Source organism: Corvus brachyrhynchos, unplaced genomic scaffold, assembly GCF_000691975.1.
Source record: "Corvus brachyrhynchos isolate BGI_N302 unplaced genomic scaffold, ASM69197v1 scaffold17, whole genome shotgun sequence".
In the NCBI taxonomy this organism is placed as follows: Eukaryota; Metazoa; Chordata; class Aves; order Passeriformes; family Corvidae; genus Corvus; species Corvus brachyrhynchos.
Window position 1 is genome coordinate 1,221,708 of NW_008240046.1, and position 15,526 is coordinate 1,237,233.

Sequence of the window (15,526 nt, forward strand, 5' to 3'; positions counted from 1 at the left end):
CTCATGTCTCGAGATTCAATGACTTCAAGGAGTTGAGACATAAATATTACTAGATCCCTGAAATGTGGGTACAAATATAATAAAAATAGAGAAAAAGGAGACCTAGTGCATGAAACATTATTCTAGACTGGACCTGTCTTAATATGATCTACAAGTTTTTGGAATGAGGCTGCTATTTCTATTAGGTCTGTGGTGGATGGATGCACTTCCCAAACAAAACATTTGCTAAACATCTAGGTTTCCAAATCTATTATTTATATTCTTACCTGAAAAAGAAAAGATTCTGAAATAAGAAACTTTTGATAGAAGACTTCTATCCAGACAGCTATTTTCTTATCTTTGCTTATCCTGACTATAGGCTGCACATATCTATTCTGTCCTCAGTCACAAAATTCTCAAGCTTCAAAAAGACTTCTTTGAAGCAAGCCTTTGAGATAACTAGAATAACTAACTTTGAGGTGGTTATTTGGTCACTGAAGAGAGAAAAGCGGTCACATTCTTTTTCTTATGCCTTCTTTTTCTTTAGTCTGTTAGTATTTCAAAGCTTGAAATGCTGTTCTTTTTGTAACTTACTGAGTGAAAGATTCATGGCTTTCATTTGAATGGTATCATTAGTCATATAAGAGAAAAGTGACTAAGACAAAAAGAGAGAGAGTTTCATGGGGAATAAAAAGTCATTATATCCTAGTCACAAAGTTTTCTAATCCGAAGGAGTACCTACAGTACCCTCCAGAAACGCCTGTGAAGTGCTCAGCCCAATCAAATCTCCCCATGGTTGTCCTTTGAATTCTTTATTTCTGGCTTCTGTTGCATGCATATTTAATCAGACTCCTCACTTCTGTATCTGCAAAGGAAATTTTAAATATAATATGCTCTATAGAAAGGAAAAGTACCCATTAACTCACTTCCAAAGCTGATGATTAAATTTTCAGAAAATACCTTATTTGAAATGGAGTTCATCATAATAGTCTCCCATCAAAAAGATTCATGATCACCATCTTGAGCCACAAAACAACATATGGCAGCCAGTATCTAGATATTTAATTAATAATGTCAGTTTTGTCTAAATATTTACTAAATATTTTACTCAGTTTTAATGAATACTAATTATCCTATGCAGTTTACTCATTGTCATTTGCAGCTGGCCTAAAAAGGGAAAGATAATACAGAAGGTATAAACTAAACTTTTAATACCAAAGTGATTTTAAAATAACTATCTACCTTCATCACCAGAGAGGTTTGCAGGCCAGAGTCCTCATGAAGTCTTCATGTATGTGTCCTTGAGAAGTCTTTCTCTATGGTATTCGAAAAATTTAAAAGGGAAGCTGAATAACACTTCTTATCATTCACAGAAACTTGAATATTTCTGAGATTCTTCAAGGAATCAAATGGACCATGGTGTGTTGGTTTCCTTTCTTTAGACTTGCACTTAAAACTATCTCTCCAGGTTCTGAGAAATCCTTATATCACATATCTCCCATCAAATCCCTTATTTTCTTAAATGGAGTTGGAGTGTGACAGGCTAGTGCTGTTTGTGCTGTTTTTCTCAGGTATTTTGCCTTTTAGCTACACACCTATTCAAGATAAGAAGAGAAATTTCCACTGTCTTCAGCAGTTTAGAAATTTAACAGAAGGATAGACCCATATCTAATATTTCTGTGACTGTGCTGTCACAAATGTAAGGGCAGATTTCCATGAATGCAAATTTCCATGCATATCACTGGTAACGCATTTTAAATGAAGAAGGTGGTAAGATAGTGGTTGTAGAGAGGAGTGGATAGAAATGTCTCAGTTTTATGGACAGGTTGATCTACCCTTTATGACCTTCACACTTCTAGATTTGAAAATGACATTTAAGTTTCTTGCAGATGACAAATCCTATGGCTACATAAAAAGGAAGGGGACAAAGGCATGATTTACCTTAGATAAAACAGCCTTTTTAGTAGAGATTTATTGATATTAGTTGAATTTGCAGTAATACCTACTATTTTTGTGAATTCATTCACTAAGATTCTAAATTATGCCAGTTGTCTGCGTTTCAGTTTATTGGCACACTTCAGCTTTCTACTAAAGAGCTTTTCTGCTTAGCTCAGGTTGTCATGACCCATGAATTTATTTCATAAGATAACAAGTGTTCATTAACTGGAATGGTTTTTATATAAGAGAAGGAAGTCTTATAAATTGTACACTGTACCTCGGTAGACATTAAATATAGTTATTATTATATTTATTTTATTTTAATTTTTTTAACCAAACTCCATTGCTATTTCAGGAATGAGCTAGACACTTGAAAAATACATTGCTTTATATCAAACAGTCCATGCATTTCATGGACCCTTTATATTTTACAGAGGAAGACACTACTAACCACTCTATCAAGTCAGCAGAGCAGACATCCAGGATTGTCTCCAATACAGGAGTATAATAACAGGCTATCCCTAGCTTGTGTAATGGTTTTTAGTAAACAATTTCAATTCCTCTCAGGTTTTTGTAATAGTGGAGTAATGATGCTCAAATTTTTGCAAAGCGCTTAGATATTCACATGTGCACATACACACAGAAGAAACAGAGGAAATAAATAAAGTATCAAAATGTATTTATGTACAGGAAATTAATTTTGCCTTAGCACAAAGCAAAATAATTTTTATTTGTAGTACATCAAATACACCTACTGAAAACATAACTTCAGTCATTCATTATTAGCTAATTATGTTGTATGGGTACACTGTTTTCTTCCATATGAACCAGGAAAGGATTGTTTTTTAAAATACCTGTTTTATTGCCCTTTTCTATTTCCTTTTAAAAAGTACAAAATTCCAAAGATAACATGCAGACTATGTTTATGTATATTGTATCAAGAAAAGTTAAAAGAAAATACTTGCCTTCCCCATATTTTTTCTCTTCTTTTGGTTTGACAGCAATGAAAACCAAATATTTCTTCTTTTTGATACTACTTAGGAAGCAGAAAATATATAAAGATATTTCTGTACTTTTTTTTTGTTAGAATATATTATAATTCCCACAAATACTGATTCCACTAGTTTAATCCTAACTATGTAGCACTGTAATGAATTAAAATTTTCTATACAGCATCACACAACCAATTTGAGATACTTTTTTTTTTAGATTTGATCAATTGAAAAACCATGTAGTCCTGAAGATGAAGACCATGGAGAACAAAGCCTCAGCAGTAATGATAATAGGACTGCCTTAGACTAGCAGAGTCAGCATTAGCGAGAACAATATTTGTCAAACTACCATCACAAGACCAAGACAGCAATTGCCATACGAAATTATTTGCTGTGTTAGATATTTTGTACCTCCTCTTTCAGTTAAGCAGCCTCCCCTTTTTGAGAAATCCAAATTAGTGTAAAATAAAATAGTATTTTTTTATATAGATCATCTGTTTAATATTTATCATAGACTGCTTTATTCAGCACCCATGCAAATCATTCACAGTCACTGTTCAAGTCAGTGACAGATGCAATCAAGACTTGTGGTCCATGGATGTCTACATTCTTAGTGGTAAATAGAAGTAAAAATTAATTTCAGTAATATTAATAAATTTATAATTAAGGCTGAAAGATATTGTTTATCATTTGATCTTATTCCCATCTGTCCTAGTTATGCATTTCAGGATCTGTACCATCTATACACCTGCTGCTTGTTCTTAACTATGACAATTTAACTGATTATAACTAACACACTTGCAGGATTGTTATTAAACCTGTGCAATTTTCCATCAAACTGTGGTAATAATTTTAATTCTATATTCATAAGAGTTGTAAGAACTTCACATTATAAAATTTCCTTATTCATATTCTATTAAGTCATATTTTAGTACACTTATTTTGCCTTTTAACACTATTCTTGCCTCTTTCTCTACTTTTTATTCTACTCAAGTACTACAAATTTACAAAAGTATAAGTTAGTTACAGGTTATAGGACAATGGACACAGTGTAACTCTCATCTACAATTTCTAATTTTTTTCAAATTTAAAACTTATTTTTGCCTTAAAAATACCACTAAGCTTGCATAACAGCCAACTTCATAGCTTCCAGAATCTTTTTGTGTCGTGTTTTTACCAGATACTAACTGTTTGATCATGAAGTCACTGCTAGAAGAACTTCTCATGTCATTAGAATATTTACAGTGTAGGCAAACAATTGTCACCATGGCAAAGGCATAGCTGATTTCATGTTGTGGAAGAGGGAACGAACACTGCTTGACACAGCCTGTCTTTATGATATGAGATATAATGGCACCTCTTTTCTACACTTACAGGGGCATCTGATATTTCCATAATGAAGTACTGAAATAAACCTAAAAGAAATACTGTATTACTGAAAACTGTAATCATTTGTTGGTATAGATTTAATACCACCAGTCTCTGGTGGTTGTATTGGTTTCACAGACTTGGCCACAGTCATTCAGAGAGCTTCACCTCCAACAAGGGGGTCAGTGGTCATTTGCTGCCAGCCTGTTGCTCAAACAAGCTAAAACCAACTCAGGCCAGGGCAAGCCCAGATACTGCACTGTGAGTTGTGTACAAAGCCAGTGGGTATTTGCTATTGATGGCAACTCATTTGCTGGGATACTTCCATCTGTCTTACAATCATTCTTTTTTCACTGTAAATTGTTAAAATAAGAGTCAGCAGTGAGACATTTCCAAAGGAAAATTTATATTTTTTGACCTGTCAGCTTTCTGGTTCTTCTCTAGCATTTAAGAATCTCATTGTTTAAGTGGTCAGTCCTGAGAACATTCCAAAAATTGCTGCTTGAATATGCAATTGCGATAAAAAGCGGGCTTATTTTTTTATACTTTTTAATGTTGTCATGAGTACATGAAATAGTTTTTTCGATGTGTTGCATATGTAGAAGTATATTGATTCAGGATTAATGAGACAGCTCAGGATCCTGCAAACACTTTTGCACTTAAATAGCTCAGTTGGCTTAAATGAGACTCATCTATTGCTGTCTCTGTCCGGCTCTGTGGGGCATACGTGTGCACCCGCAGACACACGGGTGGGTTCGGTATTACAGTCGGTAGCAAGAGTCACAAAGGGCATTTGGGTGTGTTCTGGCAGGAGCATTTATTGCTGCTACACTGTCAAAAGGTGCAGAGGCAAATACAAGAACAATGGCGAGCTCAGGGTTTTTCCTGGGGCCGGGGAAAAGGCGGGACTAGGGAACAGGGACCAATGGGGAAGCTCTGGGGGAGTGACGAGGGGTAGAGGCCAACAGCCGGCCGGAGAAGCCAAACTGGGGTGGATTACCGTAACAGAACAATGCATCCTGGGAGAAACTTCTTTGCCTCATCATGACCGATAAGTCTCTGGCACCAGAGACTGTCTTACCAAGAGCTCTCTCTGTCCCTTGTGCCACAGGCCAATTGGCCACCACACTAATCAGCTGTATAAAGTAATTCACAAGCATTGATTATTTGCAGGAATACACTCTACATTTAAATGTATGATCAAATACTTCTGTTGTATGATCCCTAACAGTTAAATGCCTCAGGAATTCTTGTTTGGATTACCTTTTCAAGCACTTATTGAAGAATACAGTTCAGTAGCATATCTGTTCTTAAATTAAATGACTTTTTTATCAAGAACAAATGGCCTACAACATCTTGATTTGAGATCCCCTTATTTTTGTAGTACAACAGCACCATGAAAAATAAAATAGAGTATCTCATTCAGAGATGTCATGAACACTGACATTCTCACAAGGTGTTAAAAAGCTTTTTAGAAAATACAACTTCTTAAATATTGCCTACTTACAACCTGATCTTGGGTGTTGCTTGCAATTCTGAATCAAATGAATGATCTAAATTCAATTACTTGAAATTAGGAAGAAAACAAATACAGTTGTCTAAAAACATTTTCTGTGAAACAGAACATTGCATATAAGTCCATTTCAATTTGCTTTAGAAGAATAATTTCAAATATAGCAGGGGATGAATAAAATTGTTTCTCTTAAACCATTATAGGAAAATTTATAGTAATTAAAATGAAAATCTCTTGTAATTGTTAAGGTGAAGTAAAATAAAAACATTACTTTTCGATGGAGATCTAAATTGATAATGGAATCACAGAATCAGAATCACAGAATCACCAGGTTGGAAGAGACCTCTAAGATCATCGAATCCAACCCACACCCTAACACCTCAACTAAACCATGGCACCGAGTGCCACATGCAATCTTTTTTTAAACACATCCAGGGATGGTGACTACACATCCAGAGATGGTGATGGGAAGCTATAAGGTGTTCTCTTTTGTGACAGCAAAAGGTTCAACTTAATGAATCAGGAGTTTCATTCAATTTTTCCACTGTTATGAAAGAGGTCATTTTGCCAGTTTCAGTTCTATCATAAAGACCATATCTACCTTCAGTATGTTACTTCAAAGTTGTTAATATGATAATCCTCTCAGTGAATTGTGGTAATGAAATCAATAAAAACCCCAAAATATCAATTTTTCATGGAAATAATTAATATTTTGTTCAGATTACTTTATTGCACTTCCATTGAGAGATCTGAAATCTAAATTGAGAACATCTCAGCCATAATTTTAATCTTGGCTATAAAAAAATTCAGTAATAATTCTCACAGGCTTTTCAGCAGTTTCATGGATTTAAAATATATAATTCAATAATAGAATATTGTAGTTCCTCCCCTTAGCTTCTTCTCCTTCCAGACAAATAGCAATGTATTCATACTGATTAAGCTGCAACAATTATGCTTCGTACCATTGTTAACTCTGTTAGAGATCTGCATGATAGATTAGAGAATGGTGATATTTAAACTCTGCAGTATTCTTATGTGGTGCCTTAATCACTTATTGTAATTTGTAAAGGGTTTCAAAATAAATTCACAATTGCATTGGACTATGTACTGAACTTTAGAGTTGACTGTTTACATAAAAAAAAAAAAAAAAAACAAAAACGTAAATAGACAGAAAGCTTTGACCAACTCAACCTTTGTTACTAATGATCTGTAAAGCATCTATGCAATCTATGCAGCTTTGATAGAAAAACCAGTCTTACTGCATTACACACTGGGTCAGCAGCTATATCCTCTCCCTTTTAGCAACATTTCTGAAGCTTGAAGAATGTAAGTAGTGTTCCTACCTACATTCCTAGTGCTTCCAAAGACGAAAAAAGTGTTTCTTGAAATCATTTGCATCTGTTGACCTATCTACATAAAATCCATATTTAGAAGTTCTTCTTTAAAGCAAAATTACCTCTGAAGATTTTTAATATCCATATTCCATATACATTTCATTTCTCTTTTTATTTCTAGGCCGGGGAGGGAAGAAGGGAGAAACCACTGAGAGTTATCAACTGAAACTTTAAGGTAAATTTAAAACACCGATAATTTTTATGAAAATCAATGATCTTGAATATATGTTTCTCTTAAACATTTTGCATTGTGGAGTAAATGATTTTCTCTAGCAAAGATTTTAAAACACAGGTCTCTGAAGACAGACTTCTAAGTGAGTATGGAGGTTACAGCCAATCTAAAATATATTTTGATCTTGAATAAAGAATGAAATATAATGAGAGTTGAGATGTGTTCAACACATCTGAGACTTGTACTGTTCAGTTGCTGTCTATAAGAGTACCTCTGAGAAATGAAGCTCTTAAGATTTAAGCAGTTATCACTATAGTGTATTAGCTTTTTAGGATGGTAGTATTTCATGAATACCATTTTTCTAGGTGTTTGGCCAGATGTTGCTCTTTCTTTCATGTGACCATGTGACTCTGCTGATTTAAATACAAAAGTCATCTATTCCACCACTTGATGCAACTGGGGAAAAAAATAAATTGTTGCTCTGCAAATTCTCTTAGTCCAGAGTTCAGCATCCTCTGCTCTGAAGGGAGTTTGAATTTCAACCTAGCAAAAAAATAATTAGAAAAAAAGATTGTTGCCATTTGAACAATAGAATGTCAAAATCTGCCATATTAACATTATTCTAAAATATTCAACCCTGAAGCAGTTCTAGCAAACTTTAAATATGCTGAATAGGAGATGTAACACAGACCAGGTGGGCTTCCAGCAGCAGGAGGCAATATAGGAGAAAAACAATCAGAAACTTAAAATGTATAGTTTAGGATATTTTCTACAGAGATTTTTTTACAACTCTCTGAAGTCAGCACCTGCAATTTTCTCCTCTTCAGCATTTACTGAAACTTCTGCAGAGCTAGTAAAGGTAATTATTTTATTTGAAATTCTTCCACAATCTCTAGTGCTCTTGCTGTTACGTTATCAGTTCTGCCACTCAGCTCTCCTGCTAAGGAGTCTTGTTTATTAGGCAGAAAGATAGTGCTTCTAAGGTTACACCTAAGAACACCCTCACTATGGTGCAGTATTTTGTATATTTATTTCTTTAGGGTTTTTTTAAGTGAGTTCTCTTCAGTATTATTAATTATTGTATATTGAGATCTGTGAATGTTGTTAATGTGTTTGTCATAACATAGACATTATGGAAAATGAAGAAGGGCCTGTCAGTGAGGTGTTACAGACCGATACAGGGTATATGTATGTAGTGGTTTGAAAACATTTTAATTTTCTCCACTTGTATGGATGAAGGAAAACAAAGCTGCAATAAATGTTTAAAGAGCTTTTCTTGGTGGTGAAAATAGAATCAACTTCTCCCAATAGAAATATAGCACATGAAAGAAAGGAATAATCTTAATTTTGGCTTTAAAATTCTTATAATGGAATAGTCCAGAGATGTAAGGATAGAGTCAGACAAAACAAAATAAACTCCTGAGATAATAATCCATACTTTTCAGCAAAATGCTCCTTTTTAAAAGTAAAGAAGAACATTCTGCTTGAATCTTTTAAAGTCTATCTGGGCAATATACTGGGAAGCATCCAATATTGAAGGACGAAAGAAGAACTTTTCTAATTCTACTGTGTTCCTTTCTGAATGAGGATTCAGGTTAAGCACCTCCAAATGTTTGCAATTCTGTAAAAGTGACAGAAATTCTACATTCTTTCAAAAAATGTAGAATTCTCGTTCTACATTCTTTCAAAAATAATGGCATCCAGTTTTCAATGCATTTCACTGACTGCTCATCCAGCACTTATTTCAGCTGTTTTTCAATGAGGATGTTATGGAAGCCGGTGTCAAAGACCTTCCTGAAATCTGGCTAGTCAGAATCCACTGCTCTCTACAAGTCTGGGCATTTCATCAGAGAATCCTTAGGTGGGAAAAGACCATCAAGATAATCAAGTCCAGCCTACCACTGCCAAGTCCACAAGTAGACTATCCCTAAGTGGAACATCCATGCATTTTTCAAAAACCTCCGGGGATGGTGTTTCAACCATTCCCCTAGGTAGCCTGTTTCAATGACTGACCACCTTTACAGGGAAGAAATTTTTCCTAGTATGTAATCTAAACCTCTCCTTGGTGCAACTTGAGGCTATTTCATCCTTTCACTTGTTACATGGAAGAAGAGATAAATGCCTACCTCACTACCACATTCTTTCCGTTGCAGAGAGTGAGAAGGTCTCCCCTTAGCCTCCTTTGCTCCAGGCTAAACAAGCCCAGCTCCCTCAGCCAATCCTCATAAGATTTGCATTCCAACCCCTTCACCAGCTCCATTGCCCTTCTCTGGACCTGCTCCAGCACCTCAATGTCTTTCTTGTAGTGAGAGGCCCAGAACCGGACACAGGATTCGAGCCGTGGCCTCACCAGTGCCGAGTACAGAGGGACGATCACTGCCCTGGTCCTGCTGGCCACGCTCTTTCTGACACAGGCCAGGATGCCATTTGTGTTGATCTCCTGGGCACACATTGGCTCATGTTCAGCCATATATCCACTAGCAACTCCAGGTCCTTTTCCCCCAGGCAGCTTTCCAGCCACTCTTCCCCAAGTCTGTAGCACTGCATGAATTTGTTGTGACTCACGGGGAGGATACAGACCTTTGCTTTTTTCAACCTCATACAACTGGCCTCAGGCCACTGATCCAGCCTGTGCAGATCCCTCTGCAGAGCCTTCCTACTGTCAAGCAGATCAGCACTCCCACCCAGCTTACATGATCAAGGTATCAAGTTGGTCAAGCATAGCTTCTGCTTTATGAATCCATGTTGACTACTCCTGAAGATTTTCTTGTCCTTCATGTGCCTGGAAATATTTTTCAGGATTAGATCCATAAACTTCTGAGGGATCAAGTGAGGCTCACCAGACTGCATTTCCCTGGATCCTTGTATTGCTGAAATGTGAGCTTTGCTCTTCATACTGAAAGATGGTGCATTGATGTCAAAACCAGAACAGCAATTCATTTTATCAGCTTTTGTAAAACTAAACTTATCATAAAAACTTTGATAGGGCACCTTCACGTTTTCTTCTATTATGAAGAATGAATTATGGATACAGACTAAGAGTTCTGTCACACCCCAATTACCTCATTTCCAGCCGACTACTCATGACTGCATCTGTGACTGAATTAGAAAATATCTTGCAGGTTAATGAGATCTTGGTTAAGTACACTGAAGCTGGACAAGGGAAACCATCTTTTTTTTTTTTTTACCATATTTAATAAAAATACATTTAACCCATAGAAAAGAAGTAATGGGGATGGTTTTCTAGATGCTCTATGACTTTTAAAACAACTAATGAATTTCCTGTTTCAAACTCATGGTATCACTAATTCGATTTTTGTCTTCAGAAGGAAAATGCAGTTTTCCCTCCTTTTCAGAGGAGTTGTAATGACAGAATGGTACAACGGTTGAAAAGAGGTATAAAAAAATCCCTGTAAGTACCATGTATAAATTCTCAGCATGTAGTGACATATAAAAAAATGCTTTCTTTCCAAATAGAACATTGTAATTTTACGTAGAAACACTAATATTAAAAAGGCATAGGAAGAAGACTGAATTAGCTATTTATGATTAATTTAGGAAAAATTCTCTTGGCTTCTTTTCCAGAAAAAAAAAAAGAAGAAAAGAATGATAAAACACTGAGATATTTATATGATAATTTCAAGAAATTTCATTTTCAAGTAGTGAACAGATTAAAAACATAGCATTCCCATAGTAAGGAAATGTAAGGACAATGAAAATACATACATTAAGGAATTGTTTTTTCCTTTTTCACCTCATACGACATCTTTCTACTGTGATATCAGATTGACAAAAAGTAAAACCATAGAATCATAACTTGTCTGGGTTGAAAGGGAACTTCGAAAGTCATCTCGTCCAACTCTCCTGCCATGATCCCAGACATCTTTAACTAGATCAGGCTGCTCAAAGCCCAGTCCAATCTGGCCTTGAATGTTTCCAGGGATAGGACATCTACAACCTCTGTGAGCAATCTGTTCCTATGTCTTATCACCCTCAAAATAATTTTTTTTTTCCTAATACTTAGTTTGAATTGATCCTTCTTTAGTTTAAAACCACCACTCCTTGTTCTATCTCTACAAGCCCTATTAAAAAGTTTGTTCCTGTGTTTCTTTTAAGTCCCCTGTAAGTACTGATAGGGTCTCCCTGTAGCTTCCTCTTCTCCAAGCAGAATAACCCCAGATTTCTCAGCCTTTCCTTGAAGAAGAAGTGCTTCATCACTCATCATTTTTGTGGCCCTCTGGCCTCTCCAACAGTTTGTGGTTTTTTTGTGCTGAGGACACCACATCTGGACACAGTACTGCACATGGGGTGTCAGAGCAGAGGAGCATAATCGCCTCTCTCAACCTTTTTTTGCAGCCCATGATGTGTTTGGATTTCCATACTGCAAGTGCACATTGCCAACTCATGTCCAGCTTTTCATCCACCAATACCTGCAAATCCTTCTTGGCGGGGCTGCTCTCAATATGTTCAACCCCCCAAGCAGAGGTTGTCCTGCTCCAGGTGCAGCACCTTGCACTTATTGAACCACATAACATTCCCATGTGCCCACTTCTCAAGCTTGTCCAGGTGCCTCTGGATGGCATCTTGTCCTTCAGGTGTGTCAACTGCACCAGTCGGCTTGGTGTCATCTGCATAGGTAAGAATGAATAAATTATTGTCATTGCTTAACCAAATACCTGATGACTAAGGACCTCAAATAAAAACCCTGCACGACACAATATGTGGCATTTTACAATGCCTGATTTATGTACAGATCTTACCACAAGTGAGTTCAGCTATGTCAAAATAGATACTGTTGTCATTACAGATACAAAGAAAAATAATTTTTCATAAATTCTAAAACACAATTACAGTGAATCAGTTCTATCCCCTCAAAAGCTATGCAAACACTCGTATTCTTATGTTACTGTGGTATCTGGTTTAAATACGAAACATCTCTTTGTGTTGTCATGGTTCCTAAGCACAATAAAATACACATTGTCTCAAGGATTAAAGTGAAGAGTACACATATTTATTTGAATATGTCAGTGCACAATGACAAATAAAGGCATTTTATCTAGCAAAATTTAAATTGCTTCTTCCACACGGAGAATTTCTTATCAAAATGCTTTTTCTAAAGACTAATATTTCTTATAATATTTCAGGGATTACTTGCTTCTTAGAATGAAGCAAGCTAGTAAATGAAAAAAAGAGAAAAATGTAAGAAGAAAAATCAAAAGCTCTGACCCACTTGGAAAATTCAAATACTGTTTTGTTTTGACCTTACGGAGTTGCCTGAAAAAGTGGAAATTTCATTAAAACTCCACAACTTGAAAAAGCGTTGTTTGGAATGAGCATTCAAGTTTTATTACAATCAAGAAATGTTTCACCATGGTCCTGGAAACTAGCCAACAGCTAACCTGACTTTCAGCGTCAAAGATTAGGTCGTGGCTCTTCATATACTTAGCCTTGTGCATCACCATTCACTCAAATTAACCATTTGCTTTCTCTTAGCATTATTTCATGATCAACACCGAATCCAATCTGCATCAAAGACACATCTGTGTTCTCCTTAATCACGTCTATCAGTAGTGAATGAACTGATTACAAGTCTTGCAGACATGGGTCCAGGTTCCAGAACCTTCACAACACAAGACTAGAGCCTTCATGCAATTTCACAACAAAACTACTCCACAGCTGTCTATACCTTAGACACCTCCACTAGGTCTACATAAAGTAATGATATCCTGCAGCAAATGTTATGTCTTCTAGCTAATTCATATATTGAATTCCTTACAAGTGCATAAATGCATACAAAAATTGTTTATGGGCATTAACTGTACACATGAGGATCAGTCATGTTCTGATATATATTCTGTTATAATGTGAAAGGATTTAGCAGATGGAGTTTGGTAAAGCAAAAGACTATGCTTGAGCCACAAATAACCTCCCAAGGTTCTGTTATTAGGAACTTAGAGACAATATTTTAATTTTAAATGAAAAAGCATTAGGCCCAATCTCTCTTATGAAGAAATATTGACCATTGATATTCCTGGATGTTGAGAACATTTTCACATTAAATGTTTGACTTTCTGAAATTAAAGTTTCTCACTTCAACAATCTTGCTTATTAAAGAGACATTTCTGTTTGTTTGTTTGTTTGTTTTTTAACAGAGATCTGAGCAGTCAAAGTACTATTTTTAATTAAACAAATATCACAATTACAGGATTTAAAGCATCTCAGATATGAAAGAAGTTAACCTTTACACTTCATAAACCCTGTTACTGTTTTTGGTAATTTTAAAAAAGCCTCAGAGGAAATAGCCATCAAGGTGTACAATGCTAATTTTGAGGTAAAACTTTAGATCTCTTAATACTGCTTTTGCACCATTTTAGACATCTGTGAAAATGAAACCACAGAAAACAATAAAAAATGAGCAATAATTTATTTTCCTTTGTAGAGTAAGGTTCAAGGAATAATGTAAATTATTAATCATTAATAATCTCAAGATTTGTGTTTATCATATATGGATAAGGTAAGCACTTTAATAAGTATACAAGCAATGTTTCCCAGATCTAAATTTTTATTTTATATTCTCACAAGAAATAATACATAATAAGGAAGAAAAACACAACCCATAAATAACTGTAAGGATAGATCTTTTCCTATAAGATAACTTGACAATATTTTAATTGTTCCGTATTCCATCAGCAGGAGACAATGGAAAGGGAAAAATGTTGGCTTTGTTTAAACTACAAGCATAAACTATACCAGCTGGTGCACTCCGTTGGGAACTGATATGTGGGTCAGCACATTGCATCATCAGCACTTCTTCAGCAAATCCACCTGCTTGAGTAAACAGACAATATGGGGCCCCAGTGTAGCAACGTACATTATTAAAGAGACATCTTCCTAAATTTGTGGCCGTCTTAGCATTTTATTTCAGATAATACTAGCCCTTCTTGAATAAAAGTATTTCATTTTCTAACTAGCTTCAGTGAGCTGATAGGCTCTTTAATGATAGTATAAAGGCAAAAGTAACTTTGCTAATATAGCTATAATGCAGAAAAAAAAATCAAGAGAATATGAAGTTTATTTACCTAGATGTTACTTCTACAAAATAATTGACAGCTATTTTATTGTCCTAAACCAAGTCTTAAACAGATGTTGGAAGTTTAGTTTTTTTACACAGTAAGCTTTCTTGTAACCTTTGCTACATCTAGAGTTTAGCTTACTATATAGACACAAACACCTTAGATATGACCCATATTTACATGCTGTAAATAATTATGCATTTAGGTTTCCTGCTTTGCCTTGGAAGATGTTTAATTCCAGGGGAATCAGTTGTTCTTTATCTGAAAGGACAGGCCTATTAAAAGCAGACAACCACACCAAAATAAAATAAAACTTCCCAAACCAAAACATATGCAGTCACAATAATTGAAAGCAGATGGAATAAACTAAATACAGCATAAGCATAAATAAAGACTGAAAGACCTCACAAAAATCTGAAAGTCAAAGCCTGTCTCTTTGGAATAAGTTGCTGTGGGTTGGCCTTCAATGAAAGCTCTTGATGTTTAGAAGGGTAGTTCAAGATCTATGTCTTGCGAATTAATCAGCATATTCATATTTTGGAAAGGTTATAAAAGGCATAATGTTGGCTGAACATTAATTTATGAAAAAAAGTCACTATTTCTTCCCGGGAAATGAACTGTTTCATATTAAAACAAAATGTATTTTACATGAACAATTTAGAAGCTATTTAAAATATTCCAGCAGTATTTCTGTTCCATTATTCTTGTAATTTCTTTATTGCGCTTGAATTTGCATGTCTAAAATCCATATTGGTTGATGCTGCAAATATTCAACAGAAAATATAGTAAAGAATGATCTTTTTTTATACTATAATATATAATTTTAGCTAAATGACAAATATTAACTGTCAGTTTTCCAAAGGTAATTCAGAAGTGCAGCCTCGTAGATTCTCTTTATTAGTTCATATATATCCATCTATATCTCAAATAAATAGATTTTATTCTTCTTTTTCTGAAGAACTACTTCCCTAGATTATGCTCACATACACTGAAATTAATTATATGCTAAGATTGTTGGACTTTTTGAATCCAAAACATCAACAAGGAAATTTTTTATTAGAACTGACAGAAAAATTCTAAGAAATATTGAATTTAAG

At 35.1% G+C, this 15,526-nt stretch overlaps 1 long non-coding RNA gene across 1 annotated transcript; it reads left to right on the forward strand.

The window, feature by feature from the left end:
• The first annotated feature begins 7,018 nt into the window (after window positions 1–7,018).
• LOC108449123 lies at window positions 7,019–11,917 on the forward strand. Its single transcript, XR_001865239.1, has 4 exons — window positions 7,019–7,116; window positions 7,306–7,359; window positions 10,683–10,768; window positions 11,713–11,917. It is a non-coding gene; the product is annotated as an uncharacterized LOC108449123 (long non-coding RNA).
• The last annotated feature ends 3,609 nt before the right edge of the window (window positions 11,918–15,526 follow it).